The following is a 19,664-nucleotide window of genomic DNA, read 5'->3' on the forward strand; positions in this document are numbered from 1 at the left end:
AAGTAATTTTCTCTTCATCTCTATTTCAATATATATATATATATATATATATATATATATATATATATATATATATATATATATATATATATATATATTAAAATAGGATATTTAATGACTGAATTTATGAATTAGTTAGGTAATATCTTGATATTAGTATGATTAATAACATGAAAAAAAAGAGTTATTTATACCACAAATTCCATATTTAAAGATGATTGCCTTAATACTTTAAAAAGAATTCTTATTGAAAACTCATATCCAGAAAAACTTGTAAACACTTTACTTTTTAATACTAAAACAAATTCAATTCAGACAACCTCAAATACAAACCAAGAAAACCAAGATTCAAACAAAAAAATCCATAGCCTTCCATACGTAAAAGATTTAACTTCAAAATTGATTAATGTTCTAAAGAAAACAAATCTCAGAATTGCTCACAAGAATGTTAAAACAACAAATCAGTTCTTCTCAAAACTAAAAACACCTGTTAATACTGATCAAAATTATAATATCGTTTATAAAATACCTTGCAAAGATTGTGATAAAGTGTATATTGGACAGACATCAAGACTTCTAAAAGGTCGACTGCAGAAGAAATGTTTTATCATGTGTATTATCAGAACATGTAAATTCATTAGACCACCAAATGAACTATACTAATGCTAGTATTTTAGAAATTGAACAAAATTTCTATAAACGTTGTTTTCTAGAAATGATACATATAAATAAAGAATTAAATTCCATGAATAAAAAAACTGACTCAAATAATCTCAGTCGAATGTATACTTATTTATTTAAATTAGATAATGATAGTCGAAGAAGAAATGGTAATGCTGTTACATCCACTATGTAACTGACAGATTGTAAAAAAAATTATTATTTTTATGTCAACAAATAATTGTTATGTCGTGTCAAAACTAACTCTCAAATTATTTTTTGTTCGATTTTCTGCTAATTTTTTATATTGATCTCATGTTGAGTAAGTTATATCTGTAACGTTTCATACATATATTTTTACAATCATCTTTTCAGTTGTCCTGAAGAAGGAAATAAACATTTCCGAAAGCTTGACAAACTAGCAAAAAGTTTTCATCCTTGACCTTGACTGCAACCTCAAGATATTATCTAATTAATATATACAATTACAGTCCGGGGTCAGAGTATTGCTCCCTTGCTCCCCATCAGTGATCCACCATTAATTTTAGGGTGGTCCCAGAAATACCCGGCCTAACAAAGACAACAACTATTTTTTTTTATAAGTATTTATTTTCCAACATAATCTCCTTGTAGCTCTATACACTCTTTCCAGCGACGTTCAATAAGTTCGATACCGTCTTCATAATAAGAACTGTCTTACTTCTCAAAATAGCCATGAACTTATTCGTCGTTGGAAAATCTTTGACCACTGAGCCATTTTTTCAAGTTCGGGAACAAAAAATAATCCGAGGGGGCTGAATCTAGCGAATAGGGTGCATGAGGTAGCATTTCAAACGTTAATTCGTTAATTTTGGTCATGGCAATAATGGATTTGTGAGCTGGTGCATTGTTTTGATGAAACAACACTTTTTCTTAGCTTTGTTGCTGTCAAACTCCGCTAAACACTCAATTGAAACATATTCACGACACTGTTTTCGCTCGAGTGTGAGCAAACGCGGCATTCATCTGGTACACAGCTATCTCATGTCCCAATGTTCAGATAAATGAACGCTTTGTGGATATTCCTCTCCGTTTCTGGATTCGAAAGGAAGATCAAACTGATCATCACTCGGTGATCGAAACACGTGTCGAGGTGTTAAAATAACGGTTTGATGATCGAAACACGTATCGAGGTGTTGAAATAACGGTTTGGTGATCAAAACACGTGTCGAGGTGTTAACATAACAGTTTGGTGATCGAAACATGTGTCAAAGCGTTAAAGTAACGGTTTGGTGATCGAAACACGTGCCGATGTGTTAAAATAACGGTTTGGTGATCGAAACACGTGTCGAGGTGTTAACATAACGGTTTGGTGATCGAAACATGTGTCGAGGTGTTAAAATAACGGTTTGGTGATTGAAACACGTGTCGAGGTGTTAAAATAACGAGTTGGTGATCGAAACACGTGTCGATGTGTTGAAATAACGGTTTGGTGTTGAGAAAAAACTCCGGTAATATTCATTTTTTTATCTTGGTATTGAAGTTGTTGTAGATTGACGATATGGTTAGCCTTTTGTGAAATGGTTTGTTGTGAAAGTGTTTACCCATGACTATGTATAGATGTTCATTTATTTATATGACCTGCTACAAACATTATGTAACGTAGTTGAATAAATGCATGAAGATATAACATGTATCTCTCTATCTTTTATTTTTCAGAAGGAGGAGGGAAAATCTTCATAGACGCTGTGCCGGATTTTTACCGACTAAAACCCCTCCGCCTATTCTTGGTGCCAAGTACCGGGATCCTCTCTCGCATTACTTCAGTACTTGGCCCGTGATATATCCAAAGATCGGACAAACAAACAAAAAAAAATATATAGTAACTAGATACTTCAATTTGTACTTTCCCTCCCCTTTGTCTCGATAATTTTCCCCACTACTTTGTATGCACAGTTCCATGAGGTCTCTTCTCCTTTGAGATCTTCCATCATATGTTCGATGTTTAATATTTTTCCCGTTTCTCGGTGGTATTCCGTACTCATTTCTGTCCATCTTGGACATGCAAAAAGCGTGTGCTTCGCATCATTATCTACCTGACACTGAATGCAGGATGCAGACTCCGGTCTTCCTCTATCGTACAGATATTCACCGAAGCAGCCGTGTCCAGAACGTGCTTGAGTAAGGTAATGATCTACTTCTCCAAAGGGTTAACCCAGCTCTTTACGTTTGGAATGAGTCGGTACGTCCATCTCCTATAGAGACCACTGTCCCATTTCAGTTGCCACCTACGCATGAGGTAGGTGGCAACTGAACCTACGCTACAGACCACTGTTGCGTTCCATTCTCTCGAGCACTTGCATTTCTATCGGTGAAACCCTCGCTATAACGCATGCTGCCTCAGCGGATATCGTTCTATATGAACTGTACGTTCGAAAGTTTCTATCTATCTACTAAACAACGCAGCGTCTTCAAACTCGAAACATATGCTCTTTAGATTGTGTATTTTCTAATGCAGTGAAATGTTTGAAACAACTACCGCCATCTCTAGGTCAGGCCGGGTGCTTCTGAGACCACCCTCTACGAAACTTTTGTCTGAAAATATTGCAATTTTGTGATATTTACAGATTTTTCGTGTACAAAAATTTATTGACATTCAATTTCTGAAAAAAAAACTTGTTCCAAAACTCCATTTTGTGAACTCGACCCATGAAGCATTCGCGTATTTCATCTCAACGAGGTCAATTTTCCCGCACTAACAACAATAATTCCAATTAAAATATGTGATAACGGTTATTCTAAATTTGAATACATTCAAAACTTCTTCGTAGTGCCGTGTGGGTATGTGGCACGAACCAGGTCAGAATTATGTTTCATTTTATTATTTGTCTCGGTTATGTGATGTTGAAAATTGCCGGAAGAATGTTTGCTACATCAAATTAACGGGCACAGTTGGCATACCAATAAAAGTAAGGTATATCGCTCGAAATAAAAACGCGCCTCACAAACCAAAGTGACTCCTATAATGGAGAATGAATATTTCCACTGCTTGCCAGACAACAATTACTTCCCTGGCTAATACCAGAAAAGTTGGGGGGAGTGAATATTGATTTTTTTTCTTATACTCTATTCTGTCCTGCACTGGTGAGGAGTAATATTCGAAAAGGGGTCTGTAGCTCACTAAATTAACTTCAGCGAAGTCCTTCTGCTGAGCAAAAGAGAAACTTCTGCAAAAACCCCAGTGCCGAAAACCGAACCAGGTTTGTCAATGCTCGCAACAGCTGCAAACTTAGGATAAATAACTTCACAATCGAAGAATTAGGGATAAACTGCTTGCCAATCCCAACGGGTCTAGATCCTTCTGGTCGGTAGCTAAAGCTGTTAATCAGAACTTTTACAAAATCCACAATTCCACCTCTAACTCAAGCGGATGGTTCAATTGCAACAAAAACCATAGAAAAAGCGAATCTACTAGCTGAACAATTTGCGTCCCACTCCATAGTCGAATTACTTTTCGACAGCGTCTAGTCAGGCGAATTTTGAAGCAGCTTAATATCAACAAGGCGTCTGGTCCTGATCAAGCCCGTCGTCGTACTTGAAAAGTGCGCAAATGAACTCGCACCAGTATTTTGCAAACTTTTCAATGTTTCTTACAAGAAAGAGGTTTTTCCTTCTTGTTGGAAGATTGCTCGCGTTCAGACTATTCCCAAATAGGGCAAGAAAACTCTTCCAAATAACTATAGACAAGTCGCTTGTCTACCAGTGATATCAAAAATCATTGACAAAGCCGCAAACCACTAGATCCTCATATATTTGGGAGGCTTCAACATCTTGAGCGACCATCAATATGGCTTTCGGAAACAAAGATCAACAGCCTACCTTCCATCGTATGTCACCCATATTGGGAATAACGTAATCAAGACACATGGAGAGTAAAGAGTTCTTGCGTTTGACATTTCTTAGGCCTTTGACCGTGTGTGGCATGAATGTTTGCTGGCCAAACTTCGATGCTATGGCTTGTCCGATCAATTTTGTGTGTGGCTCTTCAGCTTCCTGAAAGAACCTTTCCTGCAAATGGCCGTCGATGGATATCTCTCGAAAACTTTTACAATCAATGCTGATGTTCCCCAAGGATCCACATTGTCTCCAACCCTCTTCTTTTTGTATATCAACGACTTATTGCAAAAAACCAAGAATCCAATTTATTGCTTTGCTGACGATAGCACACTTGTCTTGAGGTGAAAGTAACCAGTTTGATTCAATTACACAAAAACCCAGGCATTGGTTTTCTCCAAAAAGATAAGTCTCCGAACCGGATATAATAAATTCAGGTCAGACAATTCCGCTTTCTGCTTCGATGAGTTTGTTGGGGGTTAAAATGGACACCAAATTGTCTTGGCACAATCATGTCGCTGGAATTGCAAAGGCTGCTTCCCCAAAGCTTGAAACACCGTTCCGAACCAGAAAAATAAAGACCTCAACATCTTTTGATGCTTTATAAAGCTCATATCAGACTTTCCTTGGAGTATTGTTCTCCTGTATGGAGCGCCGCCCCAAAATTTTCACACAGGAACGTGAATTTGGCTAAACAATTCAGAATAATCAGGAAATGATAGTTTCAGACATCTCATGATGATGCTAACTCGCTAAACGAAACACGACTCGATAGTCAGTACTTTTGCTCTGGTATAAGAATGGTGTTTTCATCAGATTCATTCTACATTCCGATCAATGGACACAATGACAATTCAAATGGTTCACCAAACAAAAATTGAAAACTCGGGTGTATGTTCGAACTTGATGTTTTTTGGGTTCATCATAAATTAAAATGCGGTTCGTTGGTAGCATGAACCTGTTGAGGATGCTGCCAAGCTTACTATTACCACCGAAATTATACTGCCCAAGGAACCCAGATCAACCACAGTTGTCACAGACTTTGTCCTCGTCGTGCTGTTGGTAAGTATGCCAGCAACGTCCAACATCTATTTCCATTAGACTGCCATCCTCATACTGCTTTGAACACCCAATCCTTGCCACTACCCTAAGAATATTCACAACTGGCGAGGCGAGGTGAGATAATTTCTTGGCAAGTCTGTACGGAGGAAATAGGAGTTATGGTACAAACTAAACAATTCCAGAAGGAATTAGCTTTTACCTGCTGCATGTATACCTGCAGATACAGCTTCGGGTGAAGAATCCTGAGCAATTTGGTTGGGAAAAATTCTCTAAAGTCCATATGTGTTCTGCTCGAAAATAACAAAGTATCTTTAACAACCCAGAAGATATACAATCAACGAGAGGATGAGGAAGTGGATGATGAAGATACTCCGGATTATCCCCCTGATGCCCCTATTTTGAAGGTTAAATAACCTCATCAACCCGTGGCTTGGACTACCTATCGGGCGCGTCCCCAGGTGGTGGATAGGGGAACGGCCAGGGGACTGGAGGTCCTGTCCTGAAAGCCAATGTGGTCTTACGGACGGTGTCACCGAACTTCTGGTCAGTGGCAGAAGTAAGTGAGGTTAGGGGAACTAAAACCCCCTAAAAGCCTTTGCAAAACATGCCACCGTGGACCAGCCTACCCAAGCTAAGGTGTAAGGAATCGTGCCGACAGCTGAATGGCCGCAGGATGATATGCGGTCACGAACGATCCCGTTGGGGAACTGTGGGAAACCTCATTGTAATCAGCCTAGCTCTGGTAATGCGGGGCTCTGCCAGAGGTGACCAACTCCTCCCTTGCTACTCGTGGGAACACACATGAATGAAACAAACACAAAAACAAAAACAGAAACAACAAAAACCAATACCGAGGCTGGACAGAAGTGCTCAGCTCCATCTAAGGCGGTGACTGGGGATGAACAGAAATGTCCACCCCAATCAATCTACCGTTTGGAATGAGGCTGGACATAGCAGATCACCTCCAACAGCAAAGACACTTCCTGTTACGTGCGCCAAGAGCTCCGTCTTGAATGAAGTCAAGGAATCGACTGACCCTGCAGGAGAGCTCCCTCACTTGTGCACCTCTACGGAGGGAAACCCAAGAAAGGTGAAGAAGCCGCGCAATGACAGTAATATCGCTCCACCTTCCAAAACCTTCGCGGAGGCCACCGTGAGACACCTCAAGGTTGCCAAAGAGAGTGTGTTCGGCAAGTCTTGGCCTACACCTGCCAATATAAAGGAGATGTTTTCTGGTGACCTCTTCACCTTCCTGGAAAGGTCAGGATGGACGATGACCTAGGAAGACAACTCATCGGGTGGATGTACAATGGATCACATGTGGCCTAAGTGCTGTGAGTCCACACTTACCCTCCCTACTCTACAGATATTAGATAGTGAAATTCAATTGAAATTACCGATTGGATGATAACAATACTGCCTTTTTCTTGATGAGGACAAACAATGGGGTATCCACAGGCAATATGCGAAAAACAATTTCGACGCAACAATGAATGTCAAAGAGTACCTAAATGAAATGAGTGTGTCAAATCAATGACATAATCCAATACTTTAGCCTAAATCAGGATAATTAAACATTCTTTAGAATGTAGATATTGAACGAAAGCCATTTTCTGTAGAAGGAATCGGGATTTTTCATCGACCTATTTTGTCGTTTTTTTTTTCACCTTCCACAATATGATGAAATATTAAAATTATAAGGGAGAACCTCATACAAGTGCAAACATTTAAATTTATGCCAGCAAGTTACTGTGTAGATTCACAATGAAATATGTTCTATTTATCAGTAAAATGTCATATTTAATAATTATGCCCATCGAAAGCAAAGCTAATGAATCATACGTTCTCCATTACAATATTTATATTTTTTACTCCATTTTTTCATATTGTGCGAGCGAAAATAAAACAAACTGTAGATATTTTGACTGTTATAGCAAAATTATTTGAATTCTTTTTCTAGAACGATGTTCACATCTGATTGAAATTAAGACGACCAGGTGGACATGCTATTCGCAGATTTTGACAAATTTTCAGTAAGGTTGACTATGACATTTTATCGGAAAACTTCAATGTTGTTCATTGATATTAATAACAACTTGAGAGCTACAGGGCAGTGGGTCAATTAAAACGAGAGAATCTGTCTTTATTGAAATAGTACCTTGTACCTCAATGATCTAACCTTGGCCTGCCGATTTTATTATTTGTATTAATGATCACCCTTAGTTATTGAATTATATTAAAAGATTTTGAAATTTTTCAAAGTACTAGTGCTCGGAATTATACTGTTCGGATTTACTGGTGGTCTATCACGAACGAATTATATTTCTACCTTGATAAATGTAATGTCATGTCTTTCTCAAAGTCGTGTAATCATAATAATTACACATGTAGAGAGGAACACAAGCATAACTGATTTTTAATAATGTATCGTTACTAGAACAATATCTGTAGTAAAGACGCCAATAATATACAGGATGTGAATTTGAAACGGATTTCATTATTTCAGCACTTTCATGAAATATGACAAAGAAAAAAAGACGTCAAAATTATTATCAAACCAGCATGTTTTTGTTTCAAATTAAATTGCACCATCCCTCTATCGAAGGTGGGGTTAGGTTAGGTTAGGTCCAAAGTTTGTGGGTCTATTCGACCCTCAACCGCAACCCGCAAGGGTTTATTGTGGCTCACACCTATTCTCACTCGGCCAAACAAACCCAGCTTCTTAACAAAGCCGATTAGTTTGTATGGTGAGTGGTCTTTCAGGTTAGATGGTAAGAGTACGGCTCTGCCGAACTCTAATGACCTGATTCGGACCCCAGCGGAGCACAAAGTATATGTTCTGTTAATAAGGTAGTCGGATAGTCAAGTTGCAAGATTACCACCTTGATACCTACGACAACCTTCCCATATGAGGGTTTTTGCACGTCAGCTACACCTGACGATGCCTTAGATTCAGCCGTGCAGGGCTTTTTCGCCTTTGGTGTTGGTGCTGCTCATGGGGGGGGGGGTTGTTCCCCCCATGTGGGGACACACCTTCGAATCTTAAATTGAAAATAGGACCAAGCAATGCCTCATTCGTTCAAATGACATTATGAATGACCATTTTGTTATATAATATTGAAAAATAAATTATATAAAAACTCTAACAATCCTGACAATCCTAGATAGCAATAGTATTGCACTAACATTGTATAGGGTTTTTCAACAGGGACTGTTCGGGCAACGTACCGCGCGCTTCTTTTTTTTCGGTCAAAATAATCGTCCTACTGAGAGGACTATTCACAATGTGGTGGATAAATTTGAGTCACTGATTCGGTAAACGATCGACCAACACCCGTTCGTCGACGAAACGCAAGATCTGCCGAAAACATTGCCGCTGTCTGTGAGAGTGGTATGATAATCCGAGGCAATCGATTTCACGGCTCTCACAAGAACTCGGCCTTTCGCAAACTACAACTTGACGAATTTTGCGTCGTGACTTGGGCCTGCACCCCTACAAAATTCAATTGGCACATGAACTGAAGATAAACGACCATAGACAATGACGTGCGTTCGAAGAACAGGCTCTGGAGCAGTTGGCACCTGACTCTGGCACCTGATGTCGAAAAATCATCTTCAGCGATGAGGCCCATTTCTGGATGAATGGTCCACATGAGATCCGAGAGCGTCTAATGCACCTCGAAAAAGTCGCTGTTTGGTGTGAATATGTGACTGGTGGCATCATTGGTGCATATTTCTTTGAAAAAGAAGTTGGCCAAGCCATCACTGTCAAAGACGAACACTATAGGTCTATGATTACCAACTTCTTTTGGCCTGAATTGGATGATCTGGACACCAACGACATGTGGTTTCAACAGGACGGCGCTACGTGCCACACAGCTTATGCCACGTTGGATATTCTGCACGAGCGATTTGAGGGCATGGTCATCTCACGTGGAGGAGATGTAAACTGGTCACCGAAATCTTGGGATTTGGCTCCGTTAGACTTTTTCTTGTGGGTTTTTCTCAAGTTGCAGGTATGTGCGAATAAGCCACAAACCACAGCAGTTCTCAAAGCCAACATAACCCATGCCATTGGTCAAATTCAGCCTGATGTATGCGCCAGCGTCTTGGAAAATTGGACGTTTCAATTGCGCTCCACCAAGAGAAGCTGTAGCGAACATTTGAACGATGTTATATCCCACACATATTGGCATCGATAGGTCTTTCAAACGACTACAAATTTCGGTGATATCTCACACACTTTGTTTTATTTAAAATTAAAGATAGGACACGCTTAATGAAAGACATAAGATCGAGCGGCTTAAAAGAGTCAAAACTGTCGTCGAAAAGTGAATCTCCATTTTCAATGAAAACCAATTTCACTTCACTTCACTCAAAGTTCTTGGCCTTTGCTTCCAGATAGGCGCATTTAGCCAGCTCGATTCGGATGGTTTATTACACCGACTAAGATGGAAAATCAAATTATTGGGGCGTAATAGAATTGACTCAAAAACAAAACTCTAAACTCAAAATTAGTCAGCCGGTAGAGGGTTGGTGGGTAAAATAAATTATTTGACACTAAAGATAACAAAAAACAATATTTATTAATTTCCCTCTTTGGGTAAATACCCTTTTCCTGTAACAATGTAACCCTGGATAGAATTTCCGAAAGTTAGGGCCGTCGGTATATTGGAACGTATTCTTCTACTCTATAAACCCACGGTCGATCAGCTGATCGATTTTTATATTCTTAAATAGAAACTGTCAAATGTCTGAATAATTGCAATATGGTGCATGTGCAATTGCAATTATAAATACAATATATATATATATATATATATATATATATATATATATATATATATATATATATATATATATATATATATATATATATATATATATATATATATCAAAAAATAGATATTTCAAATAATACAAGAATGATATTATTTACTAATGTTTTCCCCGTTAGTATATATACTATTGGTTCACAGACGTCTTGGTAAGTAGCTAGTTTTGATTTAAAATAATAAAGGTATCAGTTCAATGCATAAGGTTAATTGATAATTAATATTTATAATCACTATGTTCTAGGTGCTAACTACAAAATACCACTACTTGCTCTTACGAGTTCACGGAGTATTCGTGATGATATGAAATGTTCCTTATATGTTAAAAAGAAGCAAAAGTTGTACAAGGCAAAATTAATAAATGAAGTAGATCCTACTTGTATATTCCTTTGGAGGTTGTCCTTTCTTTTGCAATCCCCAACAATGGCTTTCTATACAAGGTCCGTCCAGTTTATCAGGATTGGGGGAAGTCTGTACTTTAACTAGCAGAGGAAATCAAGCAAGCTCTATCTACTAAGTAGGGATGAAGCTGTCTCCAAGCGGTTAGGTGTAAAGCAAAGTTCTAAACATGCATGCTAGCTAAATTGGTGTATAATTGGACATAATGATGTGGGAGCTGGTAATATCCTTCGTACAGAGAAAACGTAAAACTAGGTACTAAACAAAAAGAGACCTGAAAAGACAGAAAAGTTACTAACCTGTGGATTCATTAATACATACGAAATGCACTTATTAGAGGATAATCCCCAGAATGTGTCCCAGCAGAATACCTACCTTCGATGGAGGGTTGTCTCGGAGAGAGTTTCGTCAGGAAACGTTTAAGGTTAGTTGAAAACCAAAATCCACATTGGATGGTTGAAATATCAATCCTATGACAATTTTCTTGATGGTTTTACAACTACTTTTTATTTTTCAGACTCAGAAAATCCTCTATAACTTGAGAAAATCAGAACCACATGTTCCACTTTGATAAGCCCACAATATAAAGGAAAAAGGAAACAGATAAATTCTGGAGGTCAAACTAGGAATATTAGTGACATTTCATCAAAGTTGAGAATATTGAAGATGAATGACATCCTTTCTGTCAAATTTTGAATATTTAGAAGGGTTGGATCTTTTAGATAACCTCTATCCAAACAATAACAAACTAACCTATATGAAAATGGAAACTTGAGGAATGGTGATAAAACAGATAATGTTCTTATTCTTTTCGGAAATTCACAATGAACTAAACTGGTATCTTGAATGAGAAAGCATTCAAAGTAGGTAAAGTACTTCTTGTGCTGATTGACATTTTTAAAAATATGACTTTATTTCAGATATTTTTCTGCTGTGCAAGATCACCGAGTGACTTCAAGTTATTCATCCTGAATGATTTAATACATTTTATAATGTTTTGGCTTACGAGATCGCTATTAAAGTTATGAGTCAACTAGGAGGTATCAGTATAATTGAACCCGTAACAGGTTACAGCTTGGTCTGATTGTGAATCACGCTGTAATCCAAGACTTCTGTTTTCTTAATTAGATTTATCTCTTCTCGTGATATAAATTTTACGATTTTTCAACTTTTGCATGCACGTTAGAAAACGGCGGACATACACAACATGAGTTCCACCTCCAACAATGGCGTCCGCGTACCTTCTTTGTGAGCGGTCGTTATCGGCACGTCCGCCCACCACCATGTCAGAAACGGAACCCCGAAAACCAATTTAAAAAGTCTGTTTTATTAAGAGTATGTTTAAAAATATTATTTCAGTTTACAGTGCTATCATTAAAAAGCGCATGTGTCAATACATTTATAAAAATCCACATAAATACACAAAGGGAATAATCGAAGGCGTTGATTGACTTAAAATGAAACTCATTTATGTTACGAGAACATTGCCATGGGAAAATGATAAATGAAAATGGAACCCGCATATCGCATACCATCTGCCGCGCAAAAAAGCAAAATAGGAACCTTTCTGAGCATTCGTTCAAATCAGTTTCGAGTGATGATGACCTTGGAAGTACTGAATCTCGCATTCCGCTTACACTAATTACATTATATCCACGCAGGCAGCGATGGGAGAAACTGATGACCGCAAAATACGTTATTTAAAAATGTCCAGCTTCATATGGTAATATGATAGTTTGATAAATCAGGCACGTCCTTTCCTTACGTGTGCAATAAAATGGAAAGTGAAGAATTATTTTGAATTCTGGAAGTATAAAATGCCATCACGCATGCTTATCGCCAGTAAATATACGGCGATAAAAAATAACGATCGTTGCGAATAGTAGGTACAACTGAGTTCAAGGTGAAAATATTGAGGAGAACACATTTTTTTACATTTGTATCCTGTTATTAGGTTGTGTCAAAAGTTTTGTCCATTTTCTTGAGTCCATTCAAACTGGTAAAGTATCTGTCAATTAAATCGAAATAAGCGCCATTTGAATCAGTACACTTTTGCCAACGTAACACAAGCCGACCAATTCCTACAACATAAAAACTGAGTGCTCGGGATTCGATGAAATCGACGAAGGCCGTTTTTGTCTGATTGGCGATGGTTTCACCGGTGAGAAAGTTATCGAATTGCTTCAAGGTATGTATATTAGGCCCGAGTCAAAAATCTTGCAAATGAATTTTAAAGCAATTATCCCCAACTGATTGACCTGAAATTTTACATACACATTTAGTTATGACAATGCATGTACCTACCTGAAGACAAGACAGGTCAAAAATGCGATCTTGGCCTTCATAGTCATTCACCACATAAAGCAATACCAACGCAATTGCAACCTTTTTTTATCACGCGTGAGGCCGCTTGGATTTATTTCGTTGCTTGAAAGTTTCAATTTTGCAATAACTTCTGAGATATTAATTCAAATTGAATGGTGTAAATAGCAGTTACAATGTGCCTGAAATAACCAACGTATCCAATTTGATGAAGAATAACGTCCTAACCGTCTAAATAGCTCTCCAATTACCAAATTTTATATGACCATTATTTTAAACATTAATGAGCATAGAACTGAATAGGAGAAAGTGTTTTTGTATAATTCAATGTTCATATAGTTGTTTGGAAAGTATTGTTCATTTCGTGTAATTCAATTTTTGTATGAAAGTAGTTGTTTTAGGAGGGTTTTTTCCAGTTTGGGTCTGAAAGCTACTTCTTTGCATGATCTACACATCTTTGTCAAGAGTTCCAAATTTATCTATATCAATATTTTTTTCGTGAAAATTACACTATTTACTACATTACACAGTGATGAAAACTTGTTACATGCAGTTTTTTCTTTATATTTATTCAAGTAAGCGGTCATTTATATTTAAACTAACATTCCAAATCGCTACGTCAGTGAATCGGCCTCTACGCTTTCCGGATTACAACCAACTGGAATATATCTGAAGAATGAAGAGTTTTATAACAGAAAGTTTCTTCATTCTCTATTGAATCGAGGGTATATTGAAACCGAAACTTTTCAACGTCAAATTATAATAGTATTCCACTCAAAATATGTCGTTGCCATTTTCGAATAAGAAATATTATACAGCCAATAAAAGAGCAAATATATGGCCGGTAGGAAGTAATTGAATTTTTGCCAAACCCACGGTAGCTCAAGCTTCGAAGAAAGTCAATTTAGAAGCAGGTGTTCACGAAAGAATGAAATATTTGCATATCTACCGATGAGTGGTTTGCAAGCTATTAAAAATTTAAGGAATCTACGCGGAATGCCTACAACATTTTTGTCAGCAAAACAACATAATTAATGCAAATGACTTGGCATACGACGTTATGAAAATAACATAAACATGGGATATATTATAACAACAAACGGAAACAATGAGGTTTACCTGATATCATTTACGGTGTTATACGGTATTATGACATTACCCACCCTATACAGTGTGTAACAACGAAAACTCAACAGAGCCGTTTTTGAATATAAAAAGTAAGATTTTTAAAAAAAGCTCGGACACGTCGATTTCTAATTGAAGGGGGACACCTTTCAGACTAATCAGATTTTTTGTAGTACGCACCCCCTCTGTTGCAATACTGAGTATCGTGACACCCGATGATGGTATTGTATAGCGAAACACGTGTCGCGGTCTTCTGTCACATAAAAAATATGTATCCAGAGTCGACGAAACAGCTGTGTTAGAAACATTCAATTTCTGATCCCGGACACTTCTCCAATCATACAGGAATATTCAGATAATTACCTGAATTTGAAGGCCAACTTGTGTAGGTCTTCCTTCGGTAATTTCCATCCTATTGCAAAAACACATGAAACTTTCAATAATCCAATTTTTCGATGAAGAATGAACCAATTTTGAAAAAAAAAAACGGTGGACAAGAAACATCTCAACTGAAGTACGATTCTCTACTTCCGTGTCATCGAAAAAAATCTGCAGAAGTTTTGGGTATGGATTTCATATCATCATTAAAACTCCTCGAAATCTGTTTAAAATCTGTTATTTCATTAACCAGCTGTCGCACCCCTACGAATGACAACCCTCAGAAACTTGTGCGAGCTAAGGACTAACGAGGTCTTACCTTTTAACGTGTGATTCCTAACACGGTTTGGACGATAGCGATCGTACAGCTTGAGGCTTGAACCATCGACCAACACAGCGGCCGATTTGAGTGAGTGAACAAGGCACCCACGCCGAACCGACCGGCTACCGACCGACCGATAAAAATTGTCATGATCTCTTCACCGCATGGTTGTTTGCTTCCGAATTAAAATTTTTCGTTGGAACGCTGGATGTAAAGTAGCGACTTCAAATATTACTTGAATGTCAATAATACTCAAGTTAAAATATACCAATTAGGTTTTTCTCAGAAGTTTTGTCCGTTTTAATGTCCTGTTATTTAGTAGATATCAATAAATATTCATTCTACTGGGTCGTGATATATATTGATCGATAGAGAATGTTGTACTAATTTTCAATTTTTTGTCTCTTTTCAGCTTATTACTATATGACATTGTTAAGTGATTTTCTGTCAATTTATCCCTACGAATTCAAATTGAAGCAAAGCGATTCCGAAACAGACCGAAAAATTAACCAGGCATTTGGCAATGATAGTAATAAAGAACGCATTGTTCGACGTTGGTTTGCGAAATTTCCTTCTGGATATTTTAGCCGACTTCGCCGACTTCATCAAATCCTGAGCACAAACTCTTTATGCTGACGGAATTAACCGACTTGAGTTACTTTGGCCCAGGCGAAGCTCTCTGGCTTACAGAGACAGGCTTGTGTGGCCATCAGTGGTGCCATCAGTACCACACCGTCAGCGGCCATGGAGATCCTTCTAGATTCACCCCCTCTCCACATTTTTCTGGAGAGAGGGGCTAGATGGACTGCATGCAGGCTTGCGCACATTGCCAATGGCACATATCAATTCAATGCAGAATGCAACAGACTGTTGGTTGACACTGGAAGTCACAACCTTCTGGAAATGACCTCTGACTTTATGCCTCTAACTGTCAACTAAGAACTGTCTTATAAAGTACTGTTCCCGAGTAGAGAGTACTGGATCCTCCGAGAGGAGGAAATATTAAGAGCAGATAGTTGTTGGTTCACAGATGGATCAAAAACACCTTCTGGTTCTGGTGCAGGTGTTTCCAGTCGCATACCCAGGACAGAGATATCAACCTGCCTAGAAACCAAGCGGAAATTTACGGGATTGAATTGTGTGCGGAGAGATTGGAAGAATCCAACCTCATACACAAGTCAATAAAAAGCGGCGTTGGACGCTCCGGGCTCCTACTGAGCAACGTCTAAATTGGTAGCCAAAAACGACTATCCTCGATAGGAAGATTTAACAGATTGTCTCTGGTCTGGATTCTTGGCCACACTGGCCTGAAAGACAATGAGGCTGCTGACTCCCTTGCAAAGGAGGGTGCTAAAAGCAGTTTCATCGGACCAGAACCTGTCATTGGCATCGCTTTAGTCTTTGCCAAACGAAGATTGAACACCTGAATGGCAAGAAGATTTATGGACTTCTGGCGAGAGATTGTAAGAATCCAACCTCATACACAAATCAATAGAAATATTCTCGGACAGTCAAGCGGCCTTGGAAGCTCTGGGCTCCTACCGAGCAACGTCTAAATTGGTAGCAAATTGCCAAAAACGGCTCTCCTCGATAGGAAAACTCAACATATTGTCTCTGGTCTGGATTCCTGGCCATACTGGCCTGGAAGGCAATGAAGCTGCTGCCTTTCTTGCAAAGGAGGTTGCTGCAAGCAATTTCATTGGACCAGAACATGTCATTGGCATCGCTTTAGTCCTAATCCTGAAAGATTCTGGCAGAATCTTCCAGGATTACGCTCACTCCAAGGCGTTTATTAGCCCTTCGAAGCTTGATACCAAACAGTTGTTGAACTACAGTAGGGATGAATTACGATGTCTAACAGGCAGAGGTGTCATATGCAGAGACTCGGACTGTCGGAAAACCTATTAACAATTTTAGTCATCTCATGCTTGGTTAGCAAAACGCGCGTAAGAAACAGGTTTTTTGTTCTGGTGTGTAAGAAATGGATTGTGTATATTATTATAATTAGAAATATTTCCTTTCTTAATTATGACTGTTGAAAAATCATTATAAGCTTCCACTTTATTTACCAACGTTTGTCTCTTTTCATTCCATAATAGATTCAACAAGAAATGTCAAAATGATGCTTCGAGGAGACCATTTGAGAAAGAAAGTTTTTGGCTTTCTATACTTCTCCATCTTTACACAAAGAAAAGTGGGAATCTCCCGAAGAAAGGGAGAAAGCAATTAATTTCCACATAAACTTTTTACGAAGATGATTAGATCATGATCTCAAAGTCATAACTCTTAGCATTTTCTGTTGGAGAACCAATACTTCATTGATTCTGGTTGAATTACCATAGCAAATGATGCAATAATTGAGGGTGAAGTTGAATCAGATATCATTCAAAGGACTGCTACACAATCTGATATATAAAAATAACATGGATAACATTATAAGACGAAGCACCCAATTTATTCATGAACTTGCGACCTCATGTCAGGAATGAGTTGAATCTACTCATGTCATTGATGACAGTGCGTAACGACATTCATTCGCTTATTTGATTCAGTCCCAGCCATAGGAACCTTGTTTGAATTGAAGGGGGTATATTTTCAGTAGAGAATATTTTTTGGGAAATAAAGTGTTTCGTTTTGTACTTCTCCATCTTCATACAAAAAAAAAATGTTGGATTCATGTTTATTGTGAGGGCCCTTCTTCTGGTTTCGTTTCAAACTTCGGGTAAGTGTCCTTTTACCCCCTACCCAGATGTTGAGCGCTCTCATTTCATCCGCAGCATTTCCGAAAAAACTGTGGGTATGAAAAAGTGGCGAAAATAAGTGAATAAATAAAAAATTAGGTCGCTGTGCTCGATCCGCTGAACTGAAACGTTCGATTCCAAGCTAATGATTCAACTAACTTGTTCGTTTAATCCGTGTGTGACCGTGACACAAAAAAGGTGATTGGTAATAAAATAATATAAGAATGGATGCACGAATATAAACATATATCGTCAGGTGAACGTCTCTAACTAAACATTCTAAAAGAACTGATAGCCACCGTGTTTACACGAAGCGATAACAAATGTTGTTACGAAACAACTCGTCAAACACCTAATCACTATAAGAATCTATAAACTATTACGTCATTTTCACTTTATATTGCGTTGTTTCAAAAGTTTTGACCGTTTTTGGAGTCTATTTTGAACCGTATTATCTCAATTTGATTGAATTTAGCGCCATTTGAATCAGTGCACTTTTGCCAACGCGATACAAGTTGATTCATTCTGTCAGAATGAAAACTGTGTGCTTGGGATTCGATGAAGTCGACGGTGACAAAGTTATCGAACTGCTTGAAAAGATGGTAGTCGGCTAGAGATCCGAGTATGTTAGTAGGTGAGGCAGAACTTCGACACTCAATTCGTTCAATTTTTTGGACGGTGATTTGTGAAACGTGCGGACGGGTTTTGTCGTGAATTACATCGTACCACCTTAAGGGAGAAGAGCTTATTCAACATCGTGGACGCCATTTCATGCTGATGTTGCTGAATCGACCTAAAGACTCAACTCCATTTATATATCAGTCAGTTGGTAGATTTCATTCAGTTAACATCTCTGTAATTTTGAATGTTCACAGTTTGTAATCCATATATATTTTTTTAAAGTGACTTTCATGTACGTTGATATATTTGGCGCAGTCGGTAGGATTTCTTGATGATATATTCATTGAACTAGGTTGAGTTCAAGTATTTCTAGTAGACGTACTCATTAGGTTAGGTCTTGGTTGAGATTCATTTTTTAGTTCAAATGCATTAAACTTTTTTTGGTTTGAATACTTGTGCATTTGTAAAATATTGTTATGGTTGACTTCTAGGTCTTTGCTGTATTTGAATTGGTTATGATGGAAAGTTCATTAGATCTTAAGTCTTCTCCCTTAAGGTGGTACGATGTTATTCCTTTCCTTACAGATTCAACTTCGGAGGATTACTGAGGAAGTTGAATATTCTGCAATGCTATGGATTTCTGGGGGGCTCCTTCTGGAAGGCAGATTTATGTCTCTGATCTTCTTGTATATGGCATACGCTGGTAGAACTGCTAGAATCCCATAAAATACAATTGTCCAAGCACTGCGTGTATAGCTTATTGATTTTTCCTGAAGTGCAGGGCGGTTTTCTATGAACCCCGTTCAGATTTCATAAATAACATCTCTGTAATTTCGAATTTTCACAGTTTGTAATTAAAAAATATTTTTTGAAAAGTGACTTTGCGTTTAGGTTGATATATTTCGTGGAGCAGGATGAGAACTCTTCTGTTGACCAGTACCGAACGCTGCTGACGCGATAAATTATGTACATTGTCACAGACTGAGAAATACTGTGAGGGAAGTTGCACAAAACAAAATTATTTCTTCTTCTACTACTCTTCTTTTGATAATTTTCTGATTGATTCGGCCGTTACTTGATGAAGATTCATAGTAATTTCGTAAACCACACCTACACAGTAGATTTTCCGTACTAAATTACGTACTAAAAGTTCATTCTCACTCTAATATTTATATATCCCACGTAAACACAATTGAGACTACCTACCCAGTTACTTTACTCAATCATAATTACCTAAAACATCTATTCAACTTTAATATAAATATTACTGGAGTTTCTTTCCCAACACCAAATCGTTATTTTAACACCTCGACACTCCAGTAATAT

The 19,664-nt window shown here is 37.9% G+C and overlaps 1 protein-coding gene across 1 annotated transcript in view; it reads right to left on the reverse strand.

The window, feature by feature from the left end:
* The window catches only part of osp (myosin phosphatase Rho interacting protein outspread), a 153,751-nt gene that overhangs the window by 62,557 nt on the left and 71,530 nt on the right, over nt 1-19,664 (reverse strand). The window lies entirely within an intron of this gene.

The sequence above is a fragment of the Leptinotarsa decemlineata genome, unplaced genomic scaffold (assembly GCF_025532065.1).
Source record: "Leptinotarsa decemlineata unplaced genomic scaffold, Ldec_3_MD MMD2_tig00000882_RagTag_RagTag, whole genome shotgun sequence".
NCBI lineage: Eukaryota > Metazoa > Arthropoda > Insecta > Coleoptera > Chrysomelidae > Leptinotarsa > Leptinotarsa decemlineata.